The sequence below is a fragment of the Bombyx mori genome, chromosome 22 (genome assembly GCF_030269925.1).
Source record: "Bombyx mori chromosome 22, ASM3026992v2".
NCBI classification, from domain to species: Eukaryota; Metazoa; Arthropoda; class Insecta; order Lepidoptera; family Bombycidae; genus Bombyx; species Bombyx mori.
Window position 1 is genome coordinate 6814523 of NC_085128.1, and position 20414 is coordinate 6834936.

The following is a 20414-nucleotide window of genomic DNA, read 5'->3' on the forward strand; positions in this document are numbered from 1 at the left end:
TTACTATATCTTATTAATAAAATGAAATAAACATAATATAATAACAGGTAGTTCGTATTGATTTATGTCATTTCAATTATAATTTAAATTACTGTAAACAATAAAACTAATGTTTAAAAACATCATATCCTTAATAGAGCCGATTATACGTTACTGCGTAATCTTCCAGCATAGCGTAAATAAAAAGTGGTCAATCAACGATAAAGCACGTTGTTATTAGTATCTATTGATGATGGAGCCCTTATCGCGGTGGCTGCGTGACGTCAGACAAGGCTGTGATATATACTGGTGTGCTGAGCGCGCGCGAACATTACTAGTGGCAGAGTGACCCGCGCCTTGCCCACGCGCCGCACACTTCGCGGTATAAATCTTGTCGTTAACCTTACTGCCTCCTGACTAACTGCTAAATAAGTAACTTGAATTGCAGTGCGTAGTGAATACCCGTGTTGGAGATTTAATTGAACCGGTAAGTTCTGTTGCAATTTGTTTATATACGGATTTCAGGTCGTAACACACGTTCCCGTGCTTGCTTTTAGCTAATAACTGTTTATTTTCGCATATTTTGTAAATTAAAGAGATATAAATGTAAGCTTTTTAAGTAAAAATAAATTAAAGTAAAAAGTTTATTAGAGAATCTGTTTCTTTAAGGCATAAATTCAAATAGTTGAGGGATATCTATTGATTTACAAAGTTTTTTTTTTCCAATGAAAATTTCAGAAAAGGAAAACTTCAGGCTTAGGTCAAGAAGATACAATTTTCTTTTTGGATTATTTGGTGTCCTTTTTTTCTTATTCATCGTATTTATTGAAAACTCCCTTTAATTACTTTCATTATTTGCTTTTCAAATTTTGGTCATAATTCACCAGTTATTACGAATTTTTGCAAAAAATTTTCTCTAGCGACACTCGGTAATTTGCAAATCCTGTAAAAGCATTTTTCTCGGGTTTCTAGCAGGTTCTATTCGTTTCTACCTGACACTCAGCAAACATATTTGCTATAGTATAGTGTACTTACTGTATTAACATAAATACAGTAAGTACACTACATCAAAGCAGGGCGTAATATGAAACAGCCTTGAACGAGGTTATCTCGTTATGTAAATAATCGGGTTAGGGGAAGTTGGCTAGAAAATTGATCAGGTATTTTACCATTAACATTATTAATTATGTTTTTTATAACAATAAAATTATTTTTACAAATATAGAAGCATATTTTAATAATAAAATCAAAATATATGGATAAAATTCGAAGTCGGTATGTTTGTATTATAATTATGTACATTTCAGTTAATTTAGACTCTTTGGTATTTCAAATATTCTGACTTTCTTTAATTATTTATTTCTTATGATATATTTATTTTTTTCCTTATTGTTAAGAATAGTCTTAGTTGTTGAAGTTGCCAAATTCAATGCAACACCTATTTGAGGTTGACGGCTACCAGCATCTAATCTTCTAATAATTTGCATTTTATTTTCAAGTGAAATTCCTTATCTTGCTTTATTTTCGTGTTTTTAATATCACCCACGATAAAACTAAAAGTCATAATATTTCCCAATATATCAATGGTTTTATAATATAAATTTCTACTTTCAATAACGTCACCGAAGGTTTGTTTAAAAGCATAAAAATACGTTTGTAAATATAACACCGCAGGAAAGAAGAAAGACAGATAAACTGTTTTGGATATCGGCAAGCCTAAGGCTGCGTACAATTTCAGGGAATCTAGCAATCTATATATTAATACGTGATGCAAAAACTTTGTACCCCTTTTTGCGAAAATTGCACCGATTGTGGAGTATGAAAATCCCCACACTTATAGAGAATATAGAGGAGTGCAGAATGCTAATATTTTTAAAATTAAGTTTTAAAATATGCATTAATAATACACGAAATCAATAAAAAAACATTACACATACTATCATGTATTTGACACACACACATATTCAGTGGTGGTCGTATAATTAGAAGCACTAACAACGTACCTTGGCATTATGTAAGATACTTCACCGCAATCGTTTTTATTTTGAAATTAAACAATAAATAGGACAACAATATGTTCAACGATTTATCATTTATTAGAAAAATAATTTAAAACCCACTGCACAAGTGCAGTTTCAATTTTACATTACGGACAAACATCTAGATCAGTTTTAAGGTATGAACAATAATGGTCAACTAATTAGAAACAACAACAAAAAAGTATAAAAAACAATATTTTTTAAATATTAGTAATTAGTATTGTTATTTACGAAATAGCTACTATTCTCAGCCTACCAATAGCTATAATTAATATTTATTGGTGTACCCCTTATTTTCAATAACAGCACTGCAACGACTTCATTCATTGATTCAATCAATTTCATATATTTTTATGTAGGGATAGGATTTCATGCTTCAACAAATGCTTCATATGGTTCGTTTTGACTGGTGTAACGTTTGTTTCAGACTTTCTTTTTGTCTATCCGGACTATTTGCTGGCCAGTCTATTCAAATAAAATAGCGTTGAACCGAAACAGCACTAAACGAAACAGTGTGTGTAGATTTATTTAGGAATTAAAAAATCACGATTCTACAAGCATAACGTGCACGACCAATGAGACCGAGGTTGTTCCTGTCCTGTAATGTTTACGATGATTGGTTAAGATAAGTCGAAGTCAAATTTCGATATGCTTATTAATAATTATTGCTGATACTCGTCATTCAGTTTCTTATTATTCCAAATATCCGGAAATAGAGAAGCACTATAGGAAGATTAGTTTAGTTTTATATTGCATAAATGGGTGAATGAAATCATGACTCACCTGTTGTTAAATGTTTGCCAGATGAAGTGAAGAAGGATCATAAATACGGGTTTATTAGTAACTATTTAAGAATTCTGACATATTTTTTAAAATCCGTTATACAGTCAACCTCAAATGTTACAACATGAAAAGCATCAGGTCAAATTGGCCATTGGTCAAATCTGGTCAAAAAAAACGTAAAAATGGCTGCCGATGGCCGATATCCAGTAAGTTCTGATTCGATGGGCTTATATCATCGATAACAAAAAGTGGTGGGACTACATCGTACTTCGATATATTTTGGCTACCCTTCAATGTTAAAATCTTCACTCAGGCCCAAATGCACAATAAACTAGATTAAATTGTTTGAGCTGATAAAATTGTAAACCCTTCGGGGCATAGAATTTGCTCTTCGAGGAGTCTAATTTGCCTAAACTATTGTATCCCGCAAGAGGATCCCGAGAAGTTACGTCCAGCAGCTTTGTTTCATTTTCCCACATTTGTGCACTTTTACAGAATGTAAACGGTTAATTTACCACCCTTATTACACATTTAAACCTGAAGAAACACTAAATAGACAAAATAAAACAAATCACGCAACTTCACTCCCCGCGTTCCCGCCAAAAAGTCCTCTAACAATAAAAGTTTTATTGAAAGTTCGACTTTTCAAAAATACCGCGGAAACATTCGATAGAATGAGCCGTGCATATGAAAGAACAAAATGGTGATAGTATGTTATAAACTTACGTAATTCAATGAAAAATTATTCAAAATTTTACTAATAATTGCCTTATTTTATTTGCAATAAAAGATTAAGCGGTGGTTGGTACTTCAAGGTACTTCAAGAGCTATTAAAACCAAAAAAGTAGTTCCGCCTTCAAGGCAATATTTTTTCATGTTATGGGTAGCGGAAAAATGTACGAAACAAAAAATGTATGTACATCCAAATACCGAACGTCAAATGTCTGTATGAAACATTGAGACTGGTTGCAGGGCATATTATACACTCGCAGTAGCAGGTATCACCAATCTACCTATTGCGCGATGCAGTCATGCGTTTCGGTTTGAATAATTTAATTAAGATTTTAACCCACGCTTTAAGGTGTGTGGTGACATGATTATGTCTATGGGCTCCTGTAACGACTTAACAACAAATGAGCCGTGAACGCGAGTACCGTGTGAACGAATTCAGGACTCATTTGAGAGATGGGCATTATTTTTATATAAAAACTGGCTGACCCGGCAGACTTCGTAGTGCCTCAATCGATTAATAAAAAACCTAAACTTTTTTATAAAATAAACTTAAAAAGGAAAAACAAAATTGTTTGTTTTTATATAATTTCGAGCATTATCATATTTTTTCACCTTTTAAACCTTCTCTGGACTTCCACGAATAATTCAAGACCAAAATTAGCCAAATCGGTCCGCCGTTCTCGAGTTTTAGCGAGACTAACGAACAGCAATTCATTTATATATATATATATATATATAATTATAGATAGATAGATAAAAATACGTACATTGATTTAGACCGGAAATAATAGCAAAATTTGAAAATAATTTCCTCATAAACGTAGATACTAGACAGTTCATAATAACAAGAGCCCATTAAAATATTATTTCGAGATTTGATTTACGTTCAGCCTTGCATTATCAGTCACAAGATGGTCACTATCATAGAGGTCGTACTTTGGTGTATTTTTAGAACTAATAAGCTCTCATCAATTCATTTCGATTTATACAATGAATTAATAATTGCATTATTATCTATCTCAAGGAATATTTAAATGATTTTACTAAAAATTCTTCAATTTTTGATTATTGCAAATTTATTCGGAATTAATTTTTAAAGTAAATCGTTAGTTGCGGTTTAAAAAAATGTCTACCGCACATTTTTATGTAATTTGGAAAAGTTGTATAATTAAATAGGTTTAAGAATTTGATACAATTATTTTTAATAGTGTCTAGTTTGGCAATTAATAGAAAACTGGATTTATTAGTTCTTTTGTGGTCAAAATTCTAACAAAAATTATGTTGTACAACAATCCAAGTTTGTATGTATACCTGAATATGTTCATAGATTGTTCTGTAAAATTAATTACAACACCAAATCAAACTATAATTATTAAATCATTAATATAAATTTTCGGGTATTAGGATGATAATTAGGCGTTTGTGATATATATATTTTTTTCATATATTATTTTGCATAGCATATGTTATATGTTCCATATGTTATTCCATAGCATGTTATTACAAGTCGTTTGAAATACTGGTTATTTTGATTTAACTCTATACAGGAGAGTATTTTCGATAATCGACATCGACTTTCGACTTCTGATCTCTTTGTCTTTGTACCGTATTTTCCAGGCAGATTGCACGAGATGAAATATACATTTCTTTTATACTATCGCACCTTCAGTCACTGAAATAGAGTTCATCCAAACTAAAGTGGATTCATCCATTTTGAAGTGATCGTGGCCTGCGGGATAAGATGTCTGGTGCATTCATATCGAGCGATGTGAATGTGCCGGTGTTCGAATCTCGCATGCAGGTACCAATTTTCCTAATGAAATACGTAATTGCCAAATCTTCACGAATGACTTCCACGGTGAATATACGTAACGGTGGGTATTTGCTGGTGGTAGGGCTTCTTGTGAGCGCGCACGGGTAGGTACCACCACCCTGCTATCTCGGTTTGAAGGGCAGCCGTTGTATTGTAAAAAAGCTGAGACTTAGAATTCATATCTCGAGGTGGGTAGTGGCATTTGCGTAGTTGATGTCCAAAATACAATCTGGACCCGCTGGGTTTCCTGAGAACTTTTTTGCCATGTGTCATCGGGCTCTCGAATGGACTCCCTTCCATGGTGTTTCCCGAGCGCTATGATATGTCTTTCTGCACTCATCAGCAGTAGGCAGCGGCTTGGCTGTGTCTCTGGCATTACTGTCGTCTACAAGAGACGGTGACTATTTACCATCAGGTGGGTCGTATGTTCATTTGTCAGCAAAGGCAACAAAAAACGAAAAAGTCATATATTTTTGTGAGAACAATAGTACATACTAATTAATGTATGCTAGTATTTTTTATCAAAGCATAATGGTGTTGAATTTTATTTTGTGTTTAAATTTTTAATAGTGTTGAATTTTATTTTTGAAGAGTTTTTTTTTTTTTTCATTTGTTATAGATTATGCAATAAGATACATTTTAATGAGGTTCTATTTAACCTCTAGACGAGGTACACGCATACCATCAATCATTCTACTGAGAGGGTTCAGCTTATTTTCAGTTCGATGGAACGTAACTTAACTCGTTTACAATCAAATTATCAATTGTTTATAGAAAATTTAAATATCAGATTCAAGCGGTAGTACGTCTGCTATACCCTTTAATGCGACTGTCACATTTTGAATATAACGAATTTAGAGAGAACGCATTTTAAGTAACCATTTAATTTACACCATTTATTAAATTAAGTGTTTTTGAAGTCTAATAAATAAAATTGTTGTGCCCTAGTTCTTTTAAAACTTCTTTGAAAAAAGAACTAGCTTCCGTTTTCATTTTCTCAGGAAGGATTTATTTAAATTATGTTAATCCAATTAATTTATAAAATGAGCTCTAATCAGAACGTTTTAAGGGTATATTATAAAATTGTTCGGTTTTAAATTAATTTAATAAAATGTTAACGGACATCTTTATCAAAAGATAATTAATGTAAGGTTAATGTTAATTATACAACATAAATCCATTTGGGCTCATTAAAAGTACGTTATACATTATAATTAGATTGGTTAAGCTTTCTAATTAGTTTAGTTACGTGCGAATATAATTTGCTAACTTTAGTATAAAAAACATTGACCAAAATACATATTTTAAACTAATATCCTTAGCATTTCATCTCAATGGCAGGTACAAGGCTACCAAAGTTTCGTAATTTATTGTTTTAAATTACGTGGGCTTATTAAATATACCTAATAACATAAATTCAGGGCTTCGTGAATAGCTAAGACGTCGTTATAATATTGATTGTGTTCCGGAATCGACCTTAAGCTGTTTGGCCCGTGAATGTTATTTGGTGAGATATGATATATGTATATAATTTGAATTCATTGTTATTATTCTAGATAAACCGGGTTGGTATTAATTAAAAACGTTCGTTGTAAATTAAATTTTTGAATATTGTGCTGTTAAACATAAGGACAGATTTTAGGATGTTTTTTGATGAGGTTATATGAAAATCATCAAGAAGTGGGCTTCTCATTCAGTTCGGATCCCGTATAATAAAAGCTATTTATATTCCCAACAATCGAAGATTTTATGAGAGATTTGTCACTTCCATGGGCGGAGGAGAGCATGATCGCTTTCAACCAACGTTTGAAAAACCTGCGCACAGAGCAGTGACTCTTTTCCATTAAAAAGTTTTTAAAGCATGAAAACTGTTTACTAATGGACTACACATTGAAAAGCAGCAAATGTACAACTTTACATTTTGTTTATGAGTTAAGTTAATGATTCGATGTACCTTGCACTATTAAAATGTCATAACAACTTCGACACTAACAGACTTGCTTCAACGATCGCTTGATACTGTCAGGTGATCAATGGTTTAATATTTGTAAGTTGATAATAATCTTGGCATTTATATGTATAAATGTAATTTCGCAAATAAGACAAATCGATTGACCTTTTCAATCCAATTGATTTTGTAGTGATAAGGAAGCAGGCCGTGTCTAAATTATAGCCAAAGCTTTCAGAATTTAAGCATAAATGCAGTTATTGTAAAATAAACATAAAAAAATCTAATTTTAAAAGTTCTAATAGATTTGAAGCCAGTTTGTAGCCAATAGGTCTTACAAAGAAAATCTACATTACACTACAATTTAATTGTAATGACACAAAACGGTAATTAATGTAAATTATTACTGCGATACATGGGCATGCATTCCTACTGAATGGAAATATGAGGAAAATATTTTCTGCGTTTGAAGGTCGCACGGAATTTACAATCACAATGAACTTGTGATTTACTGGTGGTAGGATATCTTGAGGGTAGGTACCACCGCCCTACCTATTTCTGCCGTGAAGCAGTAACAGAAGCAGACCTTAGAACTTCTATCTCAAGGTGGGTGGCGCATTTTCGTTGCAGATGTCTATGGGCTCCAGTAACCACTTAACACCAGGTGGGCTGTGAGCTCGTCCACCCATTTAAGCAATAAAAAAATTATTCTGCAAGTGTTGGAGTTATCACTTAAGCCAGACAAAGCGGATAAAATAATGTAGATGATAACAAACCTTAAGGGCAGGTAATAAGTAATGCGCGAGACGTGGAATGTGTCCGTTTCCTTTTACGTAATATACGCGGAGTCTAGTGTGGGTAGCAGAATCAATGATTTTCTGGTTACAAAATGATTTGCTAATAATAATTTTTGGCAAACAAAATTTAAAATTTAAATATGTGTAGTGGAAAGTCCGGCTGTGGTCACGGTCAAACCGTGGGCAGGAAGTAGGTGTGACATTGAACTTGCTTAGTTCGGCGCATGCTGCCAGGCGACCGATTGTCTATGTCAAGTGCCACAGCCTGGAGTGTCGCAAGCAATATCTAAGTCCTCGCCTCTCGCAACTGCCGTAGCTATTAAGTGATGTTGCAACTAAAAACTGCCTAGGTCTGTTGTACTGGGGCGCCTTAGAACATTCTCGAAATCATTCATTAGTTATATGATGTTCGCAGGCTGCAAATTTTAGTGGTATTAATTTCGTTTATGTTTTTATTAAAAATTATAAAAAAAAAATGTATTACTGTGATAAAATCGTTTAGGATTATGTGCCATTATTTCATTTCACACCAAAAAGACTCCCAAACTGCATATTTTAAGTTAGATGTTCATATACCAAATCTAAGACAATGATAGCTACTTTTATTACGGAATTAAAGCAAATTATTTTATTTTATTAAAGCCATCTTGGAAATTTGTAGCTTAATTTAAAGATTAAAATTCATTTTTAAATGTGTACATGTTAATATGATAATAAATTGCCATTATAAAACTACCTTGTTGACTCACATTGAATCCGTCACATTGTCATGTTAAGAGGTCGTAATAATAACAGTAGGCTTACATAAACAAAGACAAAACCTTCTCATTAACTTAAATTTATATGCGTCAAGCATTCGGTGATTTATTCTATAAAAATTAATAGAGTTACACAATTATTTGACAGTTGGCATGCTTAATACATTCCAGTGATTTACCAATAAAAAAAATATACGGTAGTTCAAAATGTAGCCATGAGAATTAGTATTTTAATGTGGTATGTATCTGAAGAATTCACGTTTTCATTTTGTTTTACAAAAGTTGTAGTTGTGTCAGACTTTTAATGTTAGAATTAAAAAAATAATAGTTAATAAATTAATTTTCTGTACATTAAAAAAATGGTAAGCAAACCCTGAGGCTCTTGTCGTAAGTAATACAAAAATTACTTTAGTTGAAATTGTTTTCTTTTTCATTAATTGTTGTCGGATTTCAATGTTTAGGTATTGCAAAAACAACATTACATTACTGAAATAAAAACTTCTTTAGCCGCGTTGAGCACTTTTTGGTAAGGGAAAACCTCCTGGGTTCTCGTCACCGATATGCTAGTGTTACGTATACCGTATATCGTAGACTATGTCTGTGTCTGTGACTATAACATCTTGTAAGTTCGCGTCACTAACATGCGTAATAGTTAGTATATTTGTAACTATACAGGTGACATATTGTGCAGCATTTGTGCTGTGTATTTACAAGTCAAGTTTATTTGCAAGTAAAATTCAATGGATTTAGTTAAAAGTTTAATGTGTATATTAATTGTTATTTCAATTAAATTGTATTTATATTTTTTCATGATTTTGCCGATACAGCCCGTAACGTAACAATAAATAAACCATTTAAACGTTTGTTATTATAATTGTTGCTTGGCGTGTCAATAGATGTGAAAACCAGATAGATATTGATATTTTGAATTTAAACATTATGAAACTTCAAAATTTAATACTAAATTTATAAGTTACTAGCGGCCCGCTCCGGCTCCGCTCGAGGTCTTTATCAAAAATTTCAACGACGTTGTTTTATTTTTTTTAAGTAAAAGAACATTTATTGCGGCATAACTATAATATTTAGACATATACTGTCGCAACGTTTTTTGTAGATAATAGTGTGTTCTACAAAGTCGTAGTACATTATTTTATTCTATGATCAATAGTTTTCGCAGGGCACGCGATTTAAAGAATATTTTAGGTAATTTTTTTACACCTTGGGTTACATTATTGGAGTTATAGTGAAGATCCCTAATTTTTTTCAAAAAAGATATATAGCCTATGTCACTAGCGAACAGTGTAGCTTTCAAACAGTGAAAGAACTTTTCAAATCGGTTCAGTAGTTTCAGAGCGTATTCAATACAAACAAACAAACAAATCTTACCTCTTTATAATATTAGTATAGAAGTATAGATAAGTTTTTACTTCCATCGGCAGTCCTTATGACTGACAGTTTTGTTTTATCTTGTCTTTCACTATTTATAAAAAGTAATCTTTAAGAAATACACTAAGAATAATAATTACTGGTAATAGGGCGTCTCGTGAGCCCGCACGAGCAGGTACTACCATCTTGCCGCAGTAGAAGCAGTAATGCGTTGTGGTTTGAAGAGTGACGCAGCAACTGGTTGTACCGGTTGTACTGTGTATAGAACTGAGACTTGGAACTCCTGTATCAAAGTGGGTGGCGGCATTTACGTTGTTAATTTCTATGAGCTCCGGTAAACACATAACACCAGGTGGACTGTGCGCTTGTATACACGTCTAAGCAATAAACAAAACCCAAAAACAAAGCAGATTACGTTAATTTTATTTTCTTTATTTAATTAAATTTGTTTTCCATTCAAATTAATTCCAAATGAAATAAACACAATGACGACTTTGATTTACGTGAATAGTGAGTTGCGTGAACTAAGTTTTAAATTGTAAATTAAAAAAAAAATCCTTTTGCTGAATATTTTAATAACAAGTCGGAATAATTAAAGTAATTTGGTGGAACAAGTGCTATATGCTAAAAAGGTAGGCTAAAGTTTAAGTGTATTTTTGCTTCTACCTTCGTGACGATTAATAAATTACAATGTAACTGTTAAATAAAATTCGCAAATATTACAATATAGTGTCGCAAAACTACCAACTTCTAGTTAGATGAGCTGGATAAACCTCAGTCTTCAAAGGAAAGAATAAATATAAATTGTACGTTTTTTAAGAGCGCAGACAAAAGGAGAAATGTATTACTACTTTTACTCAGAAATATATTATATTATTATAATCAGAAATATATTATATATTAGCTTACTGCAGAAATAGGCCACCACCCTGCCTATTTCTGCCATGTGTAGCCCATAATTACACAAATGTCGCGGGCTTCATTCACATTACGCGATGTAATGCTTTCGTTTTTGATTTCATTTTTGAACATGTGAAAATAACCTATGTCATTTTCTAATGATGTCTACCTGCCTAATTTGAACACTTGTATAGTCGCATCTCTCAATATTAGTACACTGGGCCTCTTATAATTTGGGCCACTGTGACTCGTATGTATATAATCTTTTAAATATTACTACAAGTGTTACTTTACACGAAAAGTTTGAACTTCTTTGTTTACCTAATTATATGATTAATGGTCGTGCAGTCGTTTATAAATTGCTAACGTGCACATTACTCAATACACTAATAAAATTAATTTCATGATAGATAAATCACATAATTCAAGTAATAAAAAAAAAGAACACAATATTCCTAACCTAAAAGTAGGTACATGTTATTATCCGCAACATGCTTCGTCAGATTACAGAAATAAAGTTATCAGCAACATGCTTCGTCAAAAAGTACAATACTTACTTTCAGCTGCAAGCGTCGTCATAAATAATAAAATTGTTCAACTAAATCGAAAAAAAACAAACCCATTAGATTCGTTTTATTTGCTTCGTACTAAGTCCGCGAGCATTGTATCTACTGCGACGATTACAAATCCCAGGTTGCCGTTATTGTTCTTTTGTTTTACCGTTCATGCAATTAATGCGGTGACGTAGAAACTGTTCAGAGGACTTAAACAGCAGCAACAGCGGAAACAATTGTTATTCTTTTTTATCAATGGAATTACACCTTATTTATATGATACCAGACAAGGTTAATCTATATGACAAAAAACTTAGAAATAGAATTCGTTTGGTTCACTTCTGTCGCGAGAGTTATTATCTTAGTTCGGTAGTTCTTTTGACGTTCAACAAGTATGTACTTTCATTTATGTTGAATTTTTTTTTTTTGATTTGATTTGATTTGACTTAATCGGATACGTGGTTATCTAATTTGTGGTTAGGCACTGAAGGGTATATTCTGATTGCTGTTTACCTATTTATCCTGTTACAATCGACCGTTCTACTTCTGTGAATTTAGTTAAACTAGAGTGAAACTTCAAGTTATAATTTGTCATCCTGCCTCTCACGGCACATCAAGGTTGTTATTGAGGCAGCCCTGGCGTAATCCGAGGCGGTAACTTGTCAACTAAGTCGTGTGTATGCGGCGCTCGCATACTCGCTCTTGTCAATACGCAATAAACTCTACGCTTACTGGGATGCCACGCTGTGCGACGTATCGTTCCGCAAATTTTATATATGTAATTATATTCTATGCAACCAAAATATAAAAACGAATTTCGACTATAGTTTGTCAGAGTAAATCGCCATTGTAAAATACTATACATATAAATAAATATTTAGTAAATGTCCACTTATAGAATACTTTAATTTCACTAGTTTCTTGGGGTCTTCAAAGAATGCTGAGGCCACAAAAAGTTGTGAGCTGAGTACAATTAACAACAAAATCTATATAACTATAACTAACTATATAATCTAGTAACTATACTTGAGACCTTAGAACTTACATCTCAAGGTGGGTGGCGCATTTATGTTATAGATGTATATGGGCTCCAGTAACCACTTATCATCAGGTGGGCTGTGCGCTCGTCCACCCATCTAAGCAATAAAAAAAATTTTTTTTGTGTTTCTTTAACCAGAAGTTGTATAATTGATCATACGTGTGCGTCATACTGGCAGTTTGAACATCTAGATATACTGACTGACTAATCTGACTTAGGTTTCGCTTCCCTCATTCATAATTTGAATACGAAGGTTGTGCTGTAGCCACTGGTGGATTTACACTAGGGACAGTCGGGGCAAGTGCCCAGGGCGGCAAAATTTTAAGGGCGGAAATTTTTGAAAGTGAAAATTTTTTTTTAGTCTTGTCAAGTAGCTCAATATAATTAATTAATTCTAATAATTAATAATTTTCTGTTTAATTGATAATTCAACAAATTCAATTTACCCATTAGTTGTGAATTATATTATAATTTGGGTACTTTTGGTAAAAATTTTCAAAATAATTTTTTCCTTGGACATTTAAAATAATAATCGATTTTTCTATTTTCTGGAATTAGAGAAATTTAATTCGTTTTTTTTTGGATGTAATATAATTATCAGTCACCCCTAGTGCAAAAATTTTTATTGTTGTGGGGAAAAAACAAATATTTATTTATGTGTTTGGAATATATAGGTATAACATATTATAACGTTTATGCAATCAATTTAGGTATTTTAATTTTGAAAAATGATATATATAAACTATAAGTTTAATTACAATTCCAGTATTGGGACGGATTTTTTTCCGGTGCCCAGGAGCGGCATTAGGTTTAAATCCGGCCCTGGCAGTGGCATGCACAAAACGCTACCATCAGCTGTCTATTTATGACATATTACAATCATAGTTTCACACACACTACTGGTGGTAGGACCTCTTGTGAGTCCGCGCGGGTGTGTACCACCACCCTGCCTATTTCTGCCATGAAGCAAAAATGCGTTTCGGCTTGAAGGGTGGGGCAGCCGTTGTAACTATACTTGAGACCTTAGAACTTATATCTCAAGGTGGGTGGCGCATTTACGTGGTACATGTCTATGGGCTCCAGTTACCACTTAACACCAGGTGGGCTGTGAGCTCGTCCACCCATCTAAGCAATAAAAATAAATAATTCCTGTTTTAAGGTTACAACAACAGGCGTTATGTACAATTGACACTTGAACCTCATGTCTCGAGGTGGGTGTGGCATTCACGCTGAAGGTAACCGCAAAATATCGGGCAGACCCTGAGCTTGTTTACCTGCTTATAAAATGAGCAATGACTCTGCCGAGTGGCGTATTTAAAGTTTTTCTCTTGTGGAGCTTATAGTATTTTAAGTGCTTCATAATACGTATTTTCTTCTGCATCCACGTAGCTTACGAAATTGGGGAAGGCGGTTTTTCTAAAAAGTGCACTTTGTTAACTGTCTAGCGCATAGCTTTAATAGCAATAATGGGTCCGTTATAATAAGAACAAAGATTTTTCAGGTACTGAATGTTAGTTTCCATGTTAGTATACATACATATATAGTTCACAAAGGTCCAATGATTCGCAAACAAAATCTACGTTACAGAAATAAATTGATTTTATATAATTCTGAAAAAAAAAACAATAAAAAAAACCATTATATTTTAATCGCAGTAACGTGTAAAGCGCAAATTATGTAGTTAAGATAGAAATTTAGTTTAGTTTGTTAGCGCAAATCTGTTCAATTATAATTTGCGTAATTACTGGTGATAGAACCTCTTGTGAGTCCACACGTGTAGGTACCATCAACCTGCCTTTTTCTGCCGTGAAGCAGTAATGCGTTTCGGTTTGAAGGGCGGGACAGCCGTTGTAACTATACTGAGACCTTAGAACTTATATCTCAAGGTGGGTGGCGCATTTACGTTTAAGATATCTATGGGCTCCAGTAACGACTTAACGGCAGGTGGGCTGTGAGCTCGTCCACCCATCTAAAGATATGTGAGCATTAGGGATATTCACACAATACTGAAAGCACCCATCAACTGAGCAATATTCAGGAAGACACGTATAGGCATCTTTCGAGTGGCGAAACTAAAAACTTACATTACCACTACGTAAGTTATTTATTGATACTTTTTAGATATAGTAGGATAGTTTCAATGCTCAACCAATTTATAAAATGTTATCATAAATTAAATAACTATAATCCACGGACTACCTTTTGGAATACGAACGATGAGTTTTCTCCAGAAAAAGACATATAGTACATTAGTTCTACTTTTAGTGGACTATTCCATTTCTTAATTATGGTTTAAGTTATTTCGTTTCGATATCCTTTAGTTTATGCGATGATATATAATAAAATAATTTTATTGAATATTCAATTATTATAAAATTATACGGTTATATTTGAATTTTCGATCATAAATAACTTTGATGGTTGAAATCCGGACATGTTCCAACGTGTTATATCGGCTGTATAATTAGCAGGTTTTATACCCTTCGAGATGGGTTTATCTCGCAACCATTAATAGTTCATTGAACTCAATCGTATTAATGAATTATCTAAATAATAATTTCTACGGATATAAATGATTTTGTCTACGTCAATAAGACTTTCAAGGCCCCACGGTGGAAAGTATATTAGCAGTTTATAAAAGAATTGAGGAACTACTAAATTATATACCATACGTGTCGTTGAAACAGCAGTAGCCAGCTGTGGGCTGGTGGTGAATTAGATCGTTTAATGATCTTAAATCAGCTTTAAAACGTAGTGCATTTATTTTGAGTCTTATTTAAGAGCATATTTATTAATAAATAAAAATAAATTAATAACAATTAGAATTAATAATAATAAATTTAAAATAACGTTAGCCACTAATTCGATAAATAAAATTATCGGATTAACGGCTAACTTTATTTTCCATTCGTACACAAATGCTCAAAGCATTTTAATTCGAATTCAAAGCCTTCATCAACTTAAATGTCATTAGAATATACCTTTTTAATATCAAAACATGTTAAAAAATAACTACAGTCCCGAGTAGAATCGGCTAAACAAACTCAACAGTCTGGTCTTTTTTTGATTATCCGTTATTTTTTATTCTTTTCTCTTCTTTATTATCACCATATTACATAATGTACATAAAATACAATAGAATTAATGAATGGAAACGGTCTGGAGTGACCAATTCATTTGAGCATAAAAAATGTTCTATTTTTTAAGTAGTCACTAAGACTAGGCTTCCGCCAAATTTGCATGCACTACACTACATTTTACATCGCGTGGATGGAGATCTGTGCAATCAGTACTAAGATAAAAGTGTTGGGTTTCGTCGAAAAATCCAAAAACTCTATAATTATAATATTATTATTACTATTATTAAATCTTTATTTCAGTAAAGAGACCATACATTTTGATCTTAAGTATTATTTATAATCTATGCTAGTAACTTGTAAACCCAATATATAACCTGACTATTGAGTCTTTGCCTGTTCTAAGTTAGGTATACTTCCTTTATTACTACAATTTCACGTAGTCTTCGCTTTACTCAAAATACATAAATTGCATATTTTTTCTGTCCCTACCTAATCGTTGGTAGCCTAAGGGGCTATTCCAGCTTCGCGTGGACCGATAGGTGAGCTCACGAGCTCAACCTGAGAGAATTCATAACACTAGCCCTAGCAAGAGCAGTGCTTTGCTTGAATAGTAAAAATCAAACCCGTAAAATTATAATTTGCGTAATTACTGGTGGTAGGACCTCTTGCAAGTCCGCGCGGGTAGGTACCACCGCCCTGCCTATTTCTGCTGTGAAGCAGTAAATGCGTTTCGGTTTGAAGGATGGGGCAGCCGATGTAACTATACTTAGACCTTAGAACTTATATCTCAAGGTGGGTGGCGCATTCACGTTGTAGATGCCTATGAGCTTCATTAACCACTTAACACCATGTGGGTTGTGAGCTCGTCCACCCATCTAAGCAATAAATAAACAAAGAATCTACTACCTGATCGGAATCGCGACTCACTGAGAAGATCCGGCGAGAAACTCGTGGATTATGTCTATGGGCTAGTTCGCACGTCGAACTCTTCGTCGGAGTCGACGGATTCGGCGAGGAACATAAACTGCCCTATGCGGTACACTTTCAGAGATCGTCCTGGTTATGCCTCAAATTATAAATGTTTGCAACTCCGCTCAATCCGTAGCGGTCGTCGTTGTGTGCAGTCGCCTCGAGTTTTTTGACCGAGCGGAAGTGAACAAAGGTTTATGATAGTCATGAAACTAGTATTTAAGTCATGAATTATTCTACAAGATAATAGTCTGACTACTTTACTTTTTACTTTACTGTGGGAATAATAACATTTACATAAATGATGGACATGAGGATTGTCTCTAAATACATATATTTTAATCATACTTCGGTAGAGTTTGTTAATAAAATGATCCTAACAGTTTCATGACTGTAGTGTAGAAAGGGAATCAGCATCCTATTTACAATAACGTTTTGTCTCGTTTATTTATATTAGGTAAATAAAGATAACAAGAGCTCTTATTCTTTACCAAAATTCATTTTCCTAACTGAATTTAATTTAATTTGATTCTGTGATTTGGGCCCGTGAACGTTACACACAGAATGACTTATTTTCATAACATGAAAAGTTTAAAAGTTGCCATAGACACAGTCCACTGGGTTTCTCGCCGGATCTTCTCAGTGGGTCGCGATTCTGTGAAGCACTACTCTTGCTAGGGCTTATGTTAGCAAATTCTCTCAGGATGAGCCCGTAAGCTCACCTACTCTTAACTTTTAATTACGAAATAAAATTCTGCAGTATTTTTTGTGGACCGGTAATTAATGAAAATACTAAAGTAATAAAATCTATTAATCTTGTAATCAAACGAGTTTTGATAATGAAGTAGACTTTTTTATTCTCTTATTTTTTGCTTGCGCTTCCCCTGTCACACCTCACGCCCCCGCTGCCACGGGCCATGACTCTTTTGGCCCCAGGGAAGTGGTCAGCATCCTTTTCATACAAAAGAGCCAAATATAGACAATACATAATTAAAATTTATTCAAACAGGCATTTCTTTACATATGTATTTACTTTATATATTTATTTACATATTCTTTACATATTTTAGCCGAGGAGTCAAACAGCCGCATGCGGATCGCGAGCCACATGCGGCTCTTTGGATATGAAACTGCGGCTCTTTAGTTCCATATGCAATATTATGTATTATATAAAAAAATATTCTTAATCGACTAACGAGGATTGGGCACTATTTCTATTCTCAGCCCGTTGTTTTAAGTAAATGTTTAATTGTTTTCATTTTTTACTTAAATAATAAGTGATTAACTGATAAATATATATATATATTATCTAATTTCTTGAAAAAATACTACTTATATAAGAATAAATAGATATTTTTGTTATGAATAATTAGATTAGTTGTATTTATTAAAAAAATTTTTTGCAAGTGCTATTTATTGTTCGCAAGAAAAAACTTTTGTGGTTCTTTTCAAATTTTGTAAATTGTAATTTTTGGCTCTTGCGACTCAAAAGGTTACCGACCTCTGTCCTACGGTAAGCACGCTCAAGCCTGGAAGGGGCAGATTTGATGCATCTTACGATACCCCACCACTGACCCCGCTCAAGGCCATTCTGATGCACTCATTTTATCATATTATTATGTATACTCAAATAATTTACAGCACAAAAGTTCCTTGATAGTTTTCTAAAGGCTTAGAGATTAAAGAAATTTTTTTTGGGTTTTGTGACAAACCCGCCAAAAGAGTTATTTATCTTACATCATAGACCATCGCCGTCAAAGCAACGCTATGCTTATACCTAGTAGATTGTATTTATATTGTGCTCATCAGAAACCTTGAAGAATTCGTTAATATTTTATTTTATGGCACATTGACATCGCACTAAATTTTCAAACAGGATTAGGAGGTAGAAATTACAATTTTAATTTATATCTGAAGAATTTCCACTTATAAACGATACAAATCGCACGGATAACCCTCTTCCGAATTTTGAACACTAAAGAATATGTGATTATTATATTTTCAATTATACTTTCATTTTTTAACATACGATAATTTATATATGTATTATTTGCGATTGAAAACATTTCATTCGATTTAATGAGCCCAAATGATAAACGAAACAACTTTATAGCTACCGGTAAATAGCAATGAATTCAGCATTTTTAATTAATATGTTTCGGAGCATTATTTAATCTGACAATCTAAATTATTCTACCATAAAGCTCTCATAAACGTGAAACATGTACAAACAAAAAGTATTTCATTATTATTTCCCAACAATTTTTTTAAAAATAATCACTCCATTAAATGAATGCTATGCATTTATAACAGTAAATAACAACATGCATATTATTATATGAATATCTAGATCTTGTTATGATCGTTAGCTGTTATATTCGTCTTAGGAAGATAATCATTGATTTGACATTATGTAAAGTCAACTGAGAAAATGTTGAAATTAATTAAATTAACTTAATAGCATCTGTTGATTTATCTTGCTTGGCCAAATTCTCGACATGTTTGATCTTAAATGAAATTGCTGCTATGAATTATGATTTTTGTTTTTGTCCACTAAACTTCCGCACAATTGAAATAGATAAATATGTCAAAGAAAATCTTTTTTTAAGCATATCGCTTAAAACTCAATAATACAATAGCATCAATTATAATTTGGAATGTTGAAATAATAAAAATCGGACTTAATGTCCCACAAATCAAGAATTATTATTTCTTGTTCCATTCAGTGTTTGTACTTACAAAATTATCGATTTCTGGTTTCTGTAAACTAATGTCAGAAACATTAATGATTAGCTGTGGTTATTTCCATTAGGTTTTAGGTCAAATTAGGCAGGAAAAAAGACATTTCTAATATAGTTCGCCGTTATTTTTTAAATGAAATTTTACTATTGTATTGATGGGTGAACATGCTCACTATCTACTAATCACCTGGTGCGAAGTGATTACGGAAGTCCATATATATCATAACGTGAATGCTACAATCCACTCTCAAGTTGAATTGTTTTGCATGACTGCCGAAATAATCAGAAGCTTGGTACTAATCTTTCTCTGCCACCAGTTTTCTTACATTGCAGAAGTCATTCTTGAACACGTGCTAAGTACGTATTTCCTTAGAAAAAAAAACCTGCCGGCTGGATTTGATCACCGCCAACTCATCGTTTAAAATACAGAGCATAGAAAAGTTTAGCTAAAAAAATGAATCTTAAAGGCTATTGATTGTAAATCTATATACTATGACGTGAAGCAAAAACTTTGTACTCCTTTTTACGAAAATTGCACACACAGAGGAGTATGAAATTTTCCACACTTATAGAGAATATAGAGAAGGAGTGCAGATTGCTAATATTTTTTTAAAAATTATGCATTAAAAATATGTACATTAAATAAATAAATAAAACATTACACACACTACCATGTATTTGACCCACACACATAATATATATATTCTTTGTTTATTGTCAAACTTTTGTTATTGCTTAAGGTCTGTGGTCAAATTGAGAATAGGTTAATATTGTCGATCTTTAAATAGAATAGAACCATAAACATGTTCAAATTTATATTTCAATTAATTACGATACATATCTACTGCGGGTATCTAGTATTAATAAAACAACATACACAACAAAAGTTGAATCTT

General features: G+C 32.8%; 1 protein-coding gene across 1 annotated transcript in view; it reads left to right on the forward strand.

The window, feature by feature from the left end:
- Positions 1–207: 207 nt before the first annotated feature.
- The window catches only part of LOC101740518 (elongation of very long chain fatty acids protein AAEL008004), a 45498-nt gene continuing 25291 nt past the window's right edge, over positions 208–20414 (forward strand). Inside the window, exon 1 of the mRNA XM_004931889.3 lies at positions 208–466. The gene's annotated coding sequence lies outside the window, so the exon portion shown is untranslated. The remainder of the gene's footprint in view (positions 467–20414) is intronic.